This window comes from Physella acuta, unplaced genomic scaffold, assembly GCF_028476545.2.
Source record: "Physella acuta isolate Inbredline_101_S28 unplaced genomic scaffold, ASM2847654v3 ptg001328l, whole genome shotgun sequence".
Lineage (NCBI taxonomy): Eukaryota > Metazoa > Mollusca > Gastropoda > Physidae > Physella > Physella acuta.
The window spans coordinates 500,171-514,137 of NW_026732843.1; the positions used below are offsets into that span (position 1 = coordinate 500,171).

Consider the following 13,967-nt stretch of genomic DNA (forward strand, 5'->3'; position numbering starts at 1 on the left):
AAATTATGACGTATGATAAGTAGTGAAACAGTAAACACCGTTGTATATTGTCTATATCGCAATAATTTAAAATGACTTTCTTTTCTTCTCTTAAATGAGCTCACAGACAACAATTGATTTCCGCCTCTGGGAGGAATAGAGGTTTTAACTTAGTCACCACAACATCATGCTGCAGAAACTAATGAGCCCCTATTCTGTTGTAAGTTTAGCTGGGTTGCTTAGTTGGTCATTTTACTTTGTTGGTCATTTAACTTTGTTGTTCAATTAGCTTCGCCTAAATGCAAAGAATTACATCATCTAGTGATGGTCGTTGTATAATTTATCACACGACGTAGAAAATATTTTTAAAAAATACAGATTTGCAAGTGTGAATTTAACATTGTAAAATATTGATACTTTAAAAAATATTTTAATAAAGTACTCCTAACTTTCGAAAGTAGGTATACAACATTGTGGAAACTGGTAGGTTTGCTCAAACTTTCAAAAGTAGGTATACAACATTGTGGAAACTGGTAGGTTTGTTCTAAGTTTCAAAAGTAGGTATACAACATTGTGGAAACTGGTAGGTTTGTTCTAAGTTTCAAAAGTAGGTATACAACATTGTGGAAACTGGAAAGTTTGTTCTAACTTTCAAAAGTAGGTATACAACATTGTGGAAACTGGTAGGTTTGTTCTGACTTTCAAAAGTAGGTATACAACATTGTGGAAACTGGTAGGTTTGTTCTGACTTTCAAAAGTAGGTATACAACATTGTGGAAACTGGTAGGTTTGTTCTGACTTTCAAAAGTAGGTATACAACATTGTGGAAACTGGTAGGTTTGTTCTGACTTTCAAAAGTAGGTATACAACATTGTGGAAACTGGTAGGTTTGTTCTGACTTTCAAAAGTAGGTATACAACATTGTGGAAACTGGTAGGTTTGCTGAGAGTGACCAGATTAGGGTTGTTTGTGTGGAGAAACTTGTTGTTTTTCTTTTATATAATAGTGCTTTTGTATTTTTTTTCTGTACTTGATGGTCTGCTATGGGGCGAAAATGATGAGAAGCTATTCAACAAATTCTACCGAACGACGTTTTTCAAACTTGACAAGTAGGGCAGGACCCAATGACAATGCAATGTGACATACTTTGAAATAATAAGACAAAAAAAATTAAAATGATAGACAAGTATTTTACTAATGCGATTTAATTTTATAAAATAAAAAAAAAACGAAAACATATATTAAAGTAAGCTTTTATATATTAAGTAAAAAAAATATAATGATTTTCTTTAAATATATCATAATCAACCGCTAAAAAAATAACTATTAATAAAAGTGAGAGTGGCTCCTTAAATTGTAGTAAAGGTATCCAATACATACTATGGTACGTGTATGTATGTATATATGTGATTATAATAGAGTTTGTGAAATAATTCATAGCTTTAACAAAAACCTGAGTCTTGTCAGAAGACAAAACAAAAAATACCCCAGCAGTGGAGCGCCGTATATAATGCTCTAAAACATGGACTCTCAAAGAATGTTATTCATGGGGTTGGTTGTGGGGGGTGGGGGTGAGGGGGGATGCTGCATCCGACTTTACGCACCACCATCTGGTGTTTGAAGTATTTCAATCCTCATGTATTAGACCTAGGCTTAAGACTTACGAGGCGGAATATTTTTTCTTATATCAGCCGTTTTAGGTTAGAAAAAAAAATATTTTTAATATGTCTATCCACACATTTGCAAGCCTTAAACATATAAATTACCAGGTTAATTTGTTAGGCCTGAAACATATAAATTACCAGGTCCATTTGATAATTTAAATAATTTTCTCATATTACAAGAACTAACCCTTAAACAAATCCTTAGCTCATTTCTCAACCTAAATAAACCACAAAACTAATCTTCTCCTTCATGCAAACCTAAGCATACTGCTTTACACGTCAACAATAGAAAACATCAGTCATTTCGAGCGGTTCACATGTAATTTATTTCGCTATTTTGTTCAATTCACATTTTTATGGAAATCTTTGGATGAAGGAGCTCTTGTTTCAGCTGACTAGTTGTGCAGGCTAGGGAAAGTAAAGTTTATTAAAAGAAAAGTTTATTCAATGAGTTTATTAAATGAACATTTATTTCTAACACGTTTATTAAAGGAAAAGTTTACCAAAAGAAAAGCTTAATAAATGAAAAGTTTCTAAAAACTAACATTTGTTTATAAAAAGTTTACCAAAATAAAATTTTATAATAAAAAAATATTGAATAGGAGGACCAATTCGACGTAATTCCAATAAAATTAATTATTGAAAAAACAAATGTATTTAAAGTATAGTTTATAAACAGAACAGTTTATATAAATAAACGTTTTTAAGCTACAATAGTTTCCAGTTGACCAAATGAATGTTGGAGTATATGCTTTAACACAAATTTTTTATTGAAAAAAACTCTGAATCTTGAAGTCCTCAACATGTTTCATATCCATTTCATTCAAACAATAGCTGGTGATCTTATATAAACTATGATTATCTCCCTTTATTAGTCGGTTCTAGTGTGAGGAAACAACTCGAAAAATCGAGGTGTCGCTGTTATCTCCCTTTAGGAGTTAATGTAATATTTTAACTAATTTGTAATCACGAATTCACTATCTATTTAGATTAAAAACTAGACTTTTGCGGCGTATTCGTTAAGAAATGTATCACTATATTAAAATTGGGTGAAATTTGAGTTACAAGACTAGACCACAAGCACACAGGTACTTTAACAGAGTTTCTTTTAGAGATTTTTCTCGGGGAAGGACTTAAAAACGTCTAGTCTGGAGGAGGGTGCAGTGGTTAAAGTATATATTTTCTATGTAAATTATATATTGCGTGAGTGAGTTCATAATCAGTGTAGACAAATTAGAAACAACAACAATCACAGATTATTAATATCATGTATACATAAATGGGGAATGTGTAAGCGGTTAAATTATCTGGACAAAATTATCATGTATACATAAATGGGGAATGTGTCAGCGGTTAAATTATCTGGACAAAATTATCATGTATACATAAATGGGGAAAGTGTAAGCGGTTAAATTATCTGGACAAAATTATCATGTATACATTAATGGGGAAAGTGTAAGCGGTTAAATTATCTGGACAAAATTATCATGTATACATTAATGGGGAAAGTGTCAGCAGTTAAATTATCTGGACAAAATTATCATGTATACATAAATGGGGAATGTGTAAGCGGTTAATAAATTATCTGGACAAAATTATCATGTATACATTAATGGGGAATGTGTCAGCGGTTAAATTATCTGGACAAAATTATCATGTATACATAAATGGGGAAAGTGTAAGCGGTTAAATTATCTGGACAAAATTATCATGTATACATTAATGGGGAAAGTGTAAGCGGTTAAATTATCTGGACAAAATTATCATGTATACATTAATGGGGAAAGTGTCAGCGGTTAAATTATCTGGACAAAATTATCATGTATACATAAATGGGGAATGTGTAAGCGGTTAATAAATTATCTGGACAAAATTATCATGTATACATTAATGGGGAATGTGTCAGCGGTTAAATTATCTGGACAAAATTATCATGTATACATAAATGGGGAATGTGTAAGCGGTTAATAAATTATCTGGACAAAATTATCATGTATACATTAATGGGGAATGTGTCAGCGGTTAAATTATCTGGACAAAATTATCATGTATACATTAATGGGGAATGTGTAAGCGGTTAATAAATTATCTGGACAAAATTATCATGTATACATTAATGGGGAATGTGTCAGCGGTTAAATTATCTGGACAAAATTATCATGTATACATTAATGGGGAATGTGTAAGCGGTTAATAAATTATCTGGACAAAATTATCATGTATACATTAATGGGGAATGTGTCAGCGGTTAAATTATCTGGACAAAATTATCATGTATACATAAATGGGGAATGTGTCAGCGGTTAAATTATCCGGACAAAATTATCATGTATACATTAATGGGGAATGTGTAAGCGGTTAAATTATCTGGACAAAATTATCATGTATACATTAATGGGGAATGTGTAAGCGGTTAAATTATCTGGACAAAATTATCATGTATACATAAATGGGGAATGTGTAAGCGGTTAAATTATCTGGACAAAATTATCATGTATACATAAATGGGGAATGTGTAAGCGGTTAATAAATTATCTGGACAAAATTATCATGTATACATTAATGGGGAATGTGTCAGCGGTTAAATTATCTGGACAAAATTATCATGTATACATAAATGGGGAATGTGTAAGCGGTTAATAAATTATCTGGACAAAATTATCATGTATACATTAATGGGGAATGTGTCAGCGGTTAAATTATCTGGACAAAATTATCATGTATACATAAATGGGGAATGTGTAAGCGGTTAATAAATTATCTGGACAAAATTATCATGTATACATTAATGGGAAATGTGTAAGCGGTTAAATTATCTGGACAAAATTATCATGTATACATTAATGGGGAAAGTGTAAGCGGTTAAATTATCTGGACAAAATTATCATGTATAATGGGGAAAGTGTAAGCGGTTAAATTATCTGGACAAAATTATCATGTATACATTAATGGGGAAAGTGTAAGCGGTTAATAAATTATCCGGACAAAATTATCATGTATACATTAATGGGGAATGTGTCAGCGGTTAAATTATCTGGACAAAATTATCATGTATACATAAATGGGGAATGTGTAAGCGGTTAAATTATCTGGACAAAATTATCATGTATAATGGGGAAAGTGTAAGCGGTTAAATTATCTGGACAGAATTATCATGTATACATTATTGGGGAATGTGTAAGCGGTTAATAAATTATCTGGACAAAAGGGCACTGACCTCGCATCCAGGGCAGCACTGACCAGGGTAGTAGGTCACAGCCTGTCCAGGGTCACACCTGGGCCAGGAGCAGTAGAGTGCGGCACACACGCGGCCTGCTGGTACGTGACAGTAACACGGGTTGCAGGGGTCGCCTGTTGGGATCTCCTCACCGTTCTGGGGGGGGGGGGGGGGTGGGGGAGGGAGGGGGGGGGGGAAACATTAATTATAGTCCAGGTCTTAGAAAATGTCGTGTTCAATGTGTTTTTATACTTCTGTGAATCACACTTCATTTGGGAGTATAAACTGTATTTTGCATGTGAGCATTTTGTGGATTCAAGTGCTGTCTATAAAAAAAAATTATGACCATTATTCAGAAAGAAGAAACTCCAACTGAAATAATAAACCACAGTTTGCTACTTCACATCTCTATGGAGTGAAGGAGACGACGTTTTAGATATCGTTAAAAAGCGATAATCTCTGTTGATTTCTGCCAATAAATGCGAAAAGTGATAAAACTGCCATTTTGCAACTAACAATTAAGCAATTATCTTAGTATTACTGATTATCTTTAATTTTTTTCTATAGACACAATTATGCTTCGGCGTGGTCTATCGGTAGAGCGCTAGACTGCTAACCCAGAAGTCTCGAGTTCGAATTCGGGTTCAATTCAGTAGAATGTCCCTGAGTCCATCCAGTTTGATGGGTACCTAACCCACGTTAAGGAAACTAAAGGCGGATGGGAATAGTTTATTTGTCGAGATCACTGAAACAGATGAACCCAACTTCATCTGCCCCATGTTTCTAGGGCAAGAACGTGAAAAGAGGATAGACAAAACTGATAACACATCTGGTAGGAAATCTATTTACCTTATAGGTAACACACCTAGAAAGAAATCTATTTACCCTATCGGTAACACACCTAGAAAGAAATCTATTTACCCTATCGGTAACACACCTAGAAAGAAATCTATTTACCCTATCGGTAACACATCTAGAAAAAAATCTATTTACCCTATAAGTAACACATCTAGAAATAAATCTATTTACCCTATAGGTAACACCATCAACCACACAACTGTCTTGAGCTTTGCAAACAGCCACAAATCCGAGCAAACAGAACATCAACAGTAGCTTCATCTTTCTTTGATCGGGGTATAGTCACTAGATTAGATATCTAGAGAAAAAAATAAGATCATCTTACAGCGATCTAGGTTTTACTCAATAGATATCTATAAGAAAATAAGATTACCTTACATCGATCTAGGTTTTACTCAATAGATATCTAGAAGAAAATAAATTCACCTTACAGCGATCAATCACGTCTATATGTGCAAAACTGTTTTAGGTTGGTGTATAATGACCAAATTGAAATTTTTTAGACTTTTTAAATACTCTCTACTAAATGCAAATGCCAATAAAAATGTATACTTGTGTTTTTAAAGAGCTCTCTCATTGAACCCGGGTGCGCACAGAGGTGTCTGTTGTGATGATGAAACATGGGCTTGTGACGTCACAGACCAGCACAGTAGTTGGTGTGTGTAGTGTGTACTGTACAGTAATCGGTGTGTGTAGTGTGTACCAAACAGTAGTCGATGTTTGTAACAAACAGTAGTTGATGTGTGTAGTGTGTACCAAACAGTAGTTGGTGTGTGTAGCTTGTACCATTCAGTACAACACAGCATGTACGCCCTATAGAATTAGTAATCTCGTTCAGCAAACCTGGTGTTTTGACCAGTCTATTCTCAGGGTAACAGTAACATTGTAGTAACAAACTCGTGTTGGTCGTCACAATAGTAACAACCAGTGGCGTAGCGAGGTCGGGTGTCACCCGGTGCGGCACTTAATGGTGTCACCCCCCCCCCCCAGAGGCGTAGTAGCGACCCTTACCGGGGACAAACTTTCAAACTTTCGATTTGCACCCCCCCTCAAGTTTTTCTCTATATATTCTGCTATTTTTTGCCTTGGTGTCACCCCCCTAAATGGTGTCACCCGGTGCGGTCCGCCCCCCCCCCGCCCCCCCCCCATCTCCCTACGTCCCTGGTAACAACCCTTGCTCTTAGGCGAACAGCATCAGACCCTAGGTGTGGAATACTCTGTACCTGTAAGCACGGCGTAGGTGTCACGTCTTCTGGGACGACCTTGAGATTCTTCACCAATGAAGGTCAACCGGCACCAGCTTGTGAGAGAAATTCCTGCTCCCTCTCACACTATCACCACTCACATCATAAACACACACAGACACACACAAGCCCAAAACTTCCCATATTAAAACCTAGTTTTTCTCTCCTATGTACTAGTTTTCGATTTGTATACACTATAATTATTTCAATGGTCGAAAGTGGGGAGCTATGTTGTCTTGTTTAATATGTATAGGCCCACATACCATGAAGCAAAAACTTAAAATATAAAATTGTTAGATGAGTTCTAGCAATACCGCATGTCACAATGTCTTTATTGTAGGATGCAGTGTAACTCTACAAAGAGACTAATTGTATGATGTAGGTTAAATAAAAACATACTGTGTAAGACATACTTTGTAGTTTTATATGGCGTAAATACAAAAACATACGTTGTATGACGTAGTGAAAAAAATGATTCTTTGTATGCTGTGGTGTAAATAAAAAAATAAACCGGGAGTGATCTCCCCTAAACTTTCTCGAATATTCTTATATAAAACGAGAAAAATGGCCCGTTGAGGAAGGGTACAACGGGCGCTAGGCTGATAGTGCTGTCTCTTTTCTCTAAACTAAAACCAACCCACCCCCCCACACACCACCCCCACCCTACCCCCCACCCCCCACACCACCCCCACCCCCACCACACACCACACACCACCCCCACCCCCACCCCTCACCCCCACACACCACCCCCTCCACACACCGCCCCCCACCCCCCACCCCCCCAAAAAAAAAACATGGCTACCGTCCAATTCAACGAAATATAATTATATACTTTTTCCAGTGCCCGCCCCCTCCCAGAAAATTCTACCCCCGCCCCCGAAAATTTCAAATACCCCCACCCCTCTCCGGGGAGGAAAAAGTCTGAAAGAAACACTGAAACCAACCCACCCCCCCCACACACCACCCCCCCCCCCCCACACACCACCCCCACCCCCCCCCACACCACCCCCACCCCACCCCACACCACCCCTCCCCACCCCTCCACCACCCCCACCCCCCAAAAAAGCATGTCTACCGTCCCATTCAACGAAATATAATTATATACTTTTTCCAGTGTCCGCCCCCTCCCAGAAAATTCTACCCCCGCCCCCGAAAATTTCAAGTACCCCCACCCCTCTCCGGGGAGGAAAAAGTCTGAAAGAAACACTGAAACCAACCCACCCCCCCACACACCACCCCCCCCCCCCACCCCCACACACCCCCCCACCCCTCCACCCCCCCCCCCCCCCAAAAAAAAACATGTCTACCGTCCCATTGCAAGAAAACCACTTTTTAGATTAGACACATTAATTAGGCGGTAATTTTATTATAGAGTATCGATGAGGAAATTTCTTTTGAGTTGGGGAGGGGGGGGGGGGCTCAGACGTTCTTACGCGGGGGGTGGGGCTTCGCCCCTACCCGAAGAATTGTATGCAAGAAAATCTTCACGCAAACCATTTAGATTAGACAACATTTCCTTTTTTTCAATGTAGAATCAATGACGTCATATGACTGTGTGCACTCTCTGGTTTGAGATTATGTTCTACTCTACGCTAAATGTGTCGACGTCATATTTCGTTTTTCGAATTACTGTGCATGTTTTTATTTTGCTTGTGTTTTCTCTAGAGCGTTCTTGTCAGACAGAGCGTTCTTGTCAGACAGAGCGTTCTTGACAGACAGCGAAACTATTATTATAGATAACAGGGGATGGGAACTCGGGCTATAGACATGATTTTTAATCCATGTTAAATACTTAAAGTTTTAAAAATAGAATAAAATCTCGTAGACAAATTAATTGCACACCAAGTGAACGCGAAATAAAAAAGCGCATAATAGTGCGCAATATTATTATTACTTTTAAAATTTACATTAGTTTTTTGAGAAATCGGAAGTAGCGTAAAGTACTACTTCCAGTCAACGGAAATGACTCAAAATTTAATAGAAGGTAGAGAATTAGATCTTTTACTTACGTATGAAATTTCATTTATCTATCTGAAATAGTACTCAAGTTATAGGCTTTTGAAAAATTCAAAGTAGGAAAAGTACCACTTCCGGTTATCGGAAATAGCTCAAAAGTTGATACGGATCTACGATTTTGATTAAATACTTATATATGAAATTTCATCAACCTAGCTGTAACGGTACTCAAGTTATCGTGTTTACACACGGACACACACACACACACACACACACACACACAGACACACAGACATACGGACAAGATTGCAAAATTATGTTTTTCCGTATCAGTGAGATGCAAAACGTCGAGATTTGCAAAAATCTCGATTTTTTTTTTTTGCACGATTACAAGACTTTCTCTATACTTCGTATATACGAGAAAGTAAAAAAAGCATATTTAATATGCTGTGGTGTAAATAATAAACCGGTAGTGATCTCCCCTAAACTTTCTCGAATATTCTTATATAAAACAACAGGGGATGGTAACTGGGGATATAGTTATGATTTTTAATCCATTTTAAATACTGAAACTTTTAAAAATAGAATAGAATCTCAGTAAAAAACAATTGCGCACCAAGCGAACGCCTAATAAAGGTGTGTATAATAGTGCGCAATATTATTAGTACTTTAAAAATTTACATTAGTTTTTTGAGAAATCGGAAGTAGCGTAAATTACTACTTCCGGTCAACGGAAATTACTCAAAATTTAACAGAAGGTAGAGAATTAGATCTTTTACTTACATGTGAAATTTCATTTATCTATCTGAAATAGTACTCAAGTTATAGGCTTTTGAAAAATTCAAAGTAGAAAAAGTACCACTTCCGGTTGTCGGAAATCGCTCAAAAGTTGATACGGATCTACGATTTTGATAAAATACTTATATATGAAATTTCATCAACCTAACTGTAACGGTACTCAAGTTATCGTGTTTACACACGGACAGACACACAGACACACACACACACAGACATACGGACAAGATTGCAAAATTATGTTTTTCCGTATCAGTGAGGTGTAAAACGTCGAGATTTGTAAAAATCTCGATTTTTTTTTTTTGCACGATTACAATACTTTCTCTATACTACGTATATACGAGAAAGTAAAAAAACATATTTAATATGCTGTGGTGTAAATACAAAAACATATTTTGTATGCTGTGGTGTAAATAAAAAAACATATTTAATATGCTGTGGTGTAAATACAAAAAACATACTTTGTAGGCTGTGGTGTAAATAAAAAAAAAACATATTTAATATGCTGTGGTGTAAATACAAAAACATACCTCAAACGAAATGAAAACAAATAGTATGTTCACTCCAATCCGAAATACCTTTTATATTAGCAATTAGTAATTTTGCACGTGCAATCATAAGTATCTCAATAATCATTAGATGATAATAGAGGTCTCCCTGTTTGTGTGTGATCAAGTTAATAGAGTTAATTACGTCTAAAAACTGTCATTGTCTCTTGCAGTAATTGGGTATAATTTACAGACGAGCTGTGACATAAGGGCTGTATGTGACAACCAGCTGTTCTATTCTCCGATGTTTTCGTCAACAGATAAATGGTCCAGGGGAACAGGGCTGTTGAGATGGATGGCAAGATGGGGAGTCCAAAACAAATGGTCGAAAGAAATAGGGTTGCAGAATAGATGGTGAGATTAGGAGTCCAAAACAAATGGTCGAAAGAAATAAGGTTGCTGAATAGATGGTGAGATTAGGAGTCCAAAACAAATGGTCGAAAGAAATAGGGTTGCTGAATAGATGGTGAGATGGGGCGGGGCGTCCAAAACAAATGATCAGATAAAACAGCGTTATAGGCATAGGTCATATGGGCGCGACATAGGTCATATGGGCGCGACATAGGTCATATGGGCGCGACATAGGTCATATGGGCGCGACATAGGTCATATGGGCGCGACATAGGTCATATGGGCGCGACATAGGTCATATGGGCGCGACATAGGTCATATGGGCGCGACATAGGTCATATGGGCGCGACATAGGTCATATGGGCGCGACATAGGTCATATGGGCGCGACATAGGTCATATGGGCGCGACATAGGTCATATGGGCGCGACATAGGTCATATGGGCGCGACATAGGTCATATGGGCGCGACATAGGTCATATGGGCGCGACATAGGTCATATGGGCGCGACATAGGTCATATGGGCGCGACATAGGTCATATGGGCGCGACATAGGTCATATGGGCGCGACTCCAGACGGGCCACCAGACCAGAGGCGTGTCATGCTGGGTGTTCGATAGCATACATGGGGAGTGTGGCTAGCATACAGGGGAGTGTGGCTAGCATACAGAGTAGTGTGGCTAGCATACACGGGGAGTGTGGCTAGCATACAGAGTAGTGTGGCTAGCATACAGGGGAGTGTGGCTAGCATACAGAGTAGTGTGGCTAGCATACAGATGTAGTGTGGCTAGCATACACGGGGAGTGTGGCTAGCATACAGAGTAGTGTGGCTAGCATACACGGGGAGTGTGGCTAGCATACAGGGGAGTGTGGCTAGCATACAGAGTAGTGTGGCCAGCATACACGGGGAGTGTGGTCAGCATACAGGGGAGTGTGGTCAGCATACAGGGGAGTGTGGCCAGCATACACGGGGAGTGTGGTCAGCATACAGAGTAGTGTGGCTAGCATACAGATGTAGTGTGGCTAGCATACAGAGTAGTGTGGCTAGCATACACGGGGAGTGTGGCTAGCATACAGAGTAGTGTGGCTAGCATACAGATGTAGTGTGGCTAGCATACACGGGGAGTGTGGCTAGCATACAGAGTAGTGTGGCTAGCATACAGATGTAGTGTGGCTAGCATACAGAGTAGTGTGGCTAGCATACACGGGGAGTGTGGCTAGCATACAGAGTAGTGTGGCTAGCATACACGGGGAGTGTGGCTAGCATACAGAGTAGTGTGGCTAGCATACACGGGGAGTGTGGCTAGCATACAGAGTAGTGTGGCTAGCATACACGGGGAGTGTGGCTAGCATACAGAGTAGTGTGGCTAGCATACACGGGGAGTGTGGCTAGCATACAGAGTAGTGTGGCTAGCATACAGATGTAGTGTGGCTAGCATACAGAGTAGTGTGGCTAGCATACACGGGGAGTGTGGCTAGCATACAGAGTAGTGTGGCTAACATACACGGGGAGTGTGGCTAGCATACAGAGTAGTGTGGCTAGCATACACGGGGAGTGTGGCTAGCATACAGAGTAGTGTGGCTAGCATACAGATGTAGTGTGGCTAGCATACAGAGTAGTGTGGCTAGCATACACGGGGAGTGTGGCTAGCATACAGAGTAGTGTGGCTAGCATACACGGGGAGTGTGGCTAGCATACAGAGTAGTGTGGCTAGCATACAGATGTAGTGTGGCTAGCATACAGAGTAGTGTGGCTAGCATACGCGGGGAGTGTGGCTAGCATACAGAGTAGTGTGGCTAGCATACACGGGGAGTGTGGCTAGCATACAGAGTAGTGTGGCTAGCATACAAGGGGAGTGTGGCTAGCATACAGAGTAGTGTGGCTAGCATACAGATGTAGTGTGGCTAGCATACAGAGTAGTGTGGCTAGCATACACGGCGAGTGTGGCTAGCATACAGAGTAGTGTGGCTAGCATACAGAGTAGTGTGGCTAGCATACAGAGTAGTGTGGCTAGCATACAGAGTAGTGTGGCTAGCATACAGAGTAGTGTGGCTAGCATACGCGGGGAGTGTGGCTAGCATATCGAGTAGTGTGGCTAGCATACAGAGTAGTGTGGCTAGCATACACGGGGAGTGTGGCCAGCATACACGGGGAGTGTGGCTAGCATACAGAGTAGTGTGGCTAGCATACACGGGGAGTGTGGCTAGCATACAGAGTAGTGTGGCTAGCATACAGATGTAGTGTGGCTAGCATACAGAGTAGTGTGGCTAGCATACACGGGGAGTGTGGCTAGCATACAGAGTAGTGTGGCTAGCATACACGGGGAGTGTGGCTAGCATACAGAGTAGTGTGGCTAGCATACAGAGTAGTGTGGCTAGCATACAGAGTAGTGTGGCTAGCATACGCGGGGAGTGTGGCTAGCATACAGAGTAGTGTGGCTAGCATACACGGGGAGTGTGGCCAGCATACACGGGGAGTGTGGCTAGCATACGCGGGGAGTGTGGCTAGCATATCGAGTAGTGTGGCTAGCATACAGAGTAGTGTGGCTAGCATACACGGGGAGTGTGGCTAGCATACAGAGTAGTGTGGCTAGCATACAGATGTAGTGTGGCTAGCATACAGAGTAGTGTGGCTAGCATACACGGGGAGTGTGGCTAGCATACAGAGTAGTGTGGCTAGCATACAGAGTAGTGTGGCTAGCATACAGAGTAGTGTGGCTAGCATACGCGGGGAGTGTGGCTAGCATACAGAGTAGTGTGGCTAGCATACACGGGGAGTGTGGCCAGCATACACGGGGAGTGTGGCTAGCATACACGGGGAGTGTGGCTAGCATACACGGGGAGTGTGGCTAGCATACACGGGGAGTGTGGCTAGCATACAGAGTAGTGTGGCTAGCATACACGGGGAGTGTGGCTAGCATACAGAGTAGTGTGGCTAGCATACACGGGGAGTGTGGCTAGCATACACGGGGAGTGTGGCTAGCATACACGGGGAGTGTGGCCAGCATACACGGGGAGTGTGGTCAGCATACAGGGGAGTGTGGCCAGCATACACGGGGAGTGTGGCTAGCATACACGGGGAGTGTGGCTAGCATACACGGGGAGTGTGGCCAGCATACACGGGGAGTGTGGCCAGCATACACGGGAAGTGTGGTCAGCATACAGGGGAGTGTGGCTAGCATACACGGGGAGTGTGGTCAGCATACAGGGGAGTGTGGCTAGCATACACGGGGAGTGTGGCCAACATGGTCACAGGACAATTGATCTTAGACAAAATATCTCAAGGACAAATGATCTCACGGAAAAAAGATACCAGGACAAAATATGTCAGGACAAATGATACCATGGACAATTGA

The 13,967-nt window shown here is 40.3% G+C and overlaps 1 protein-coding gene and 1 long non-coding RNA gene across 2 annotated transcripts in view; one reads left to right on the plus strand and one right to left on the minus strand.

Annotated features, from left to right (window-relative positions):
* LOC131958447 (ragulator complex protein LAMTOR5-like) overlaps positions 1-13,967 on the plus strand; it is a 182,498-nt gene that overhangs the window by 4,804 nt on the left and 163,727 nt on the right. The gene's annotated exons all lie outside the window — the stretch shown is intronic.
* LOC131958449 (uncharacterized) lies at positions 1,946-10,289 on the minus strand. The gene is made up of 4 exons (XR_009389237.1): positions 10,244-10,289; positions 5,890-6,016; positions 4,861-5,016; positions 1,946-2,051 (listed from the first exon to the last, which is right to left on the minus strand). It is a non-coding gene; the product is annotated as an uncharacterized LOC131958449 (long non-coding RNA).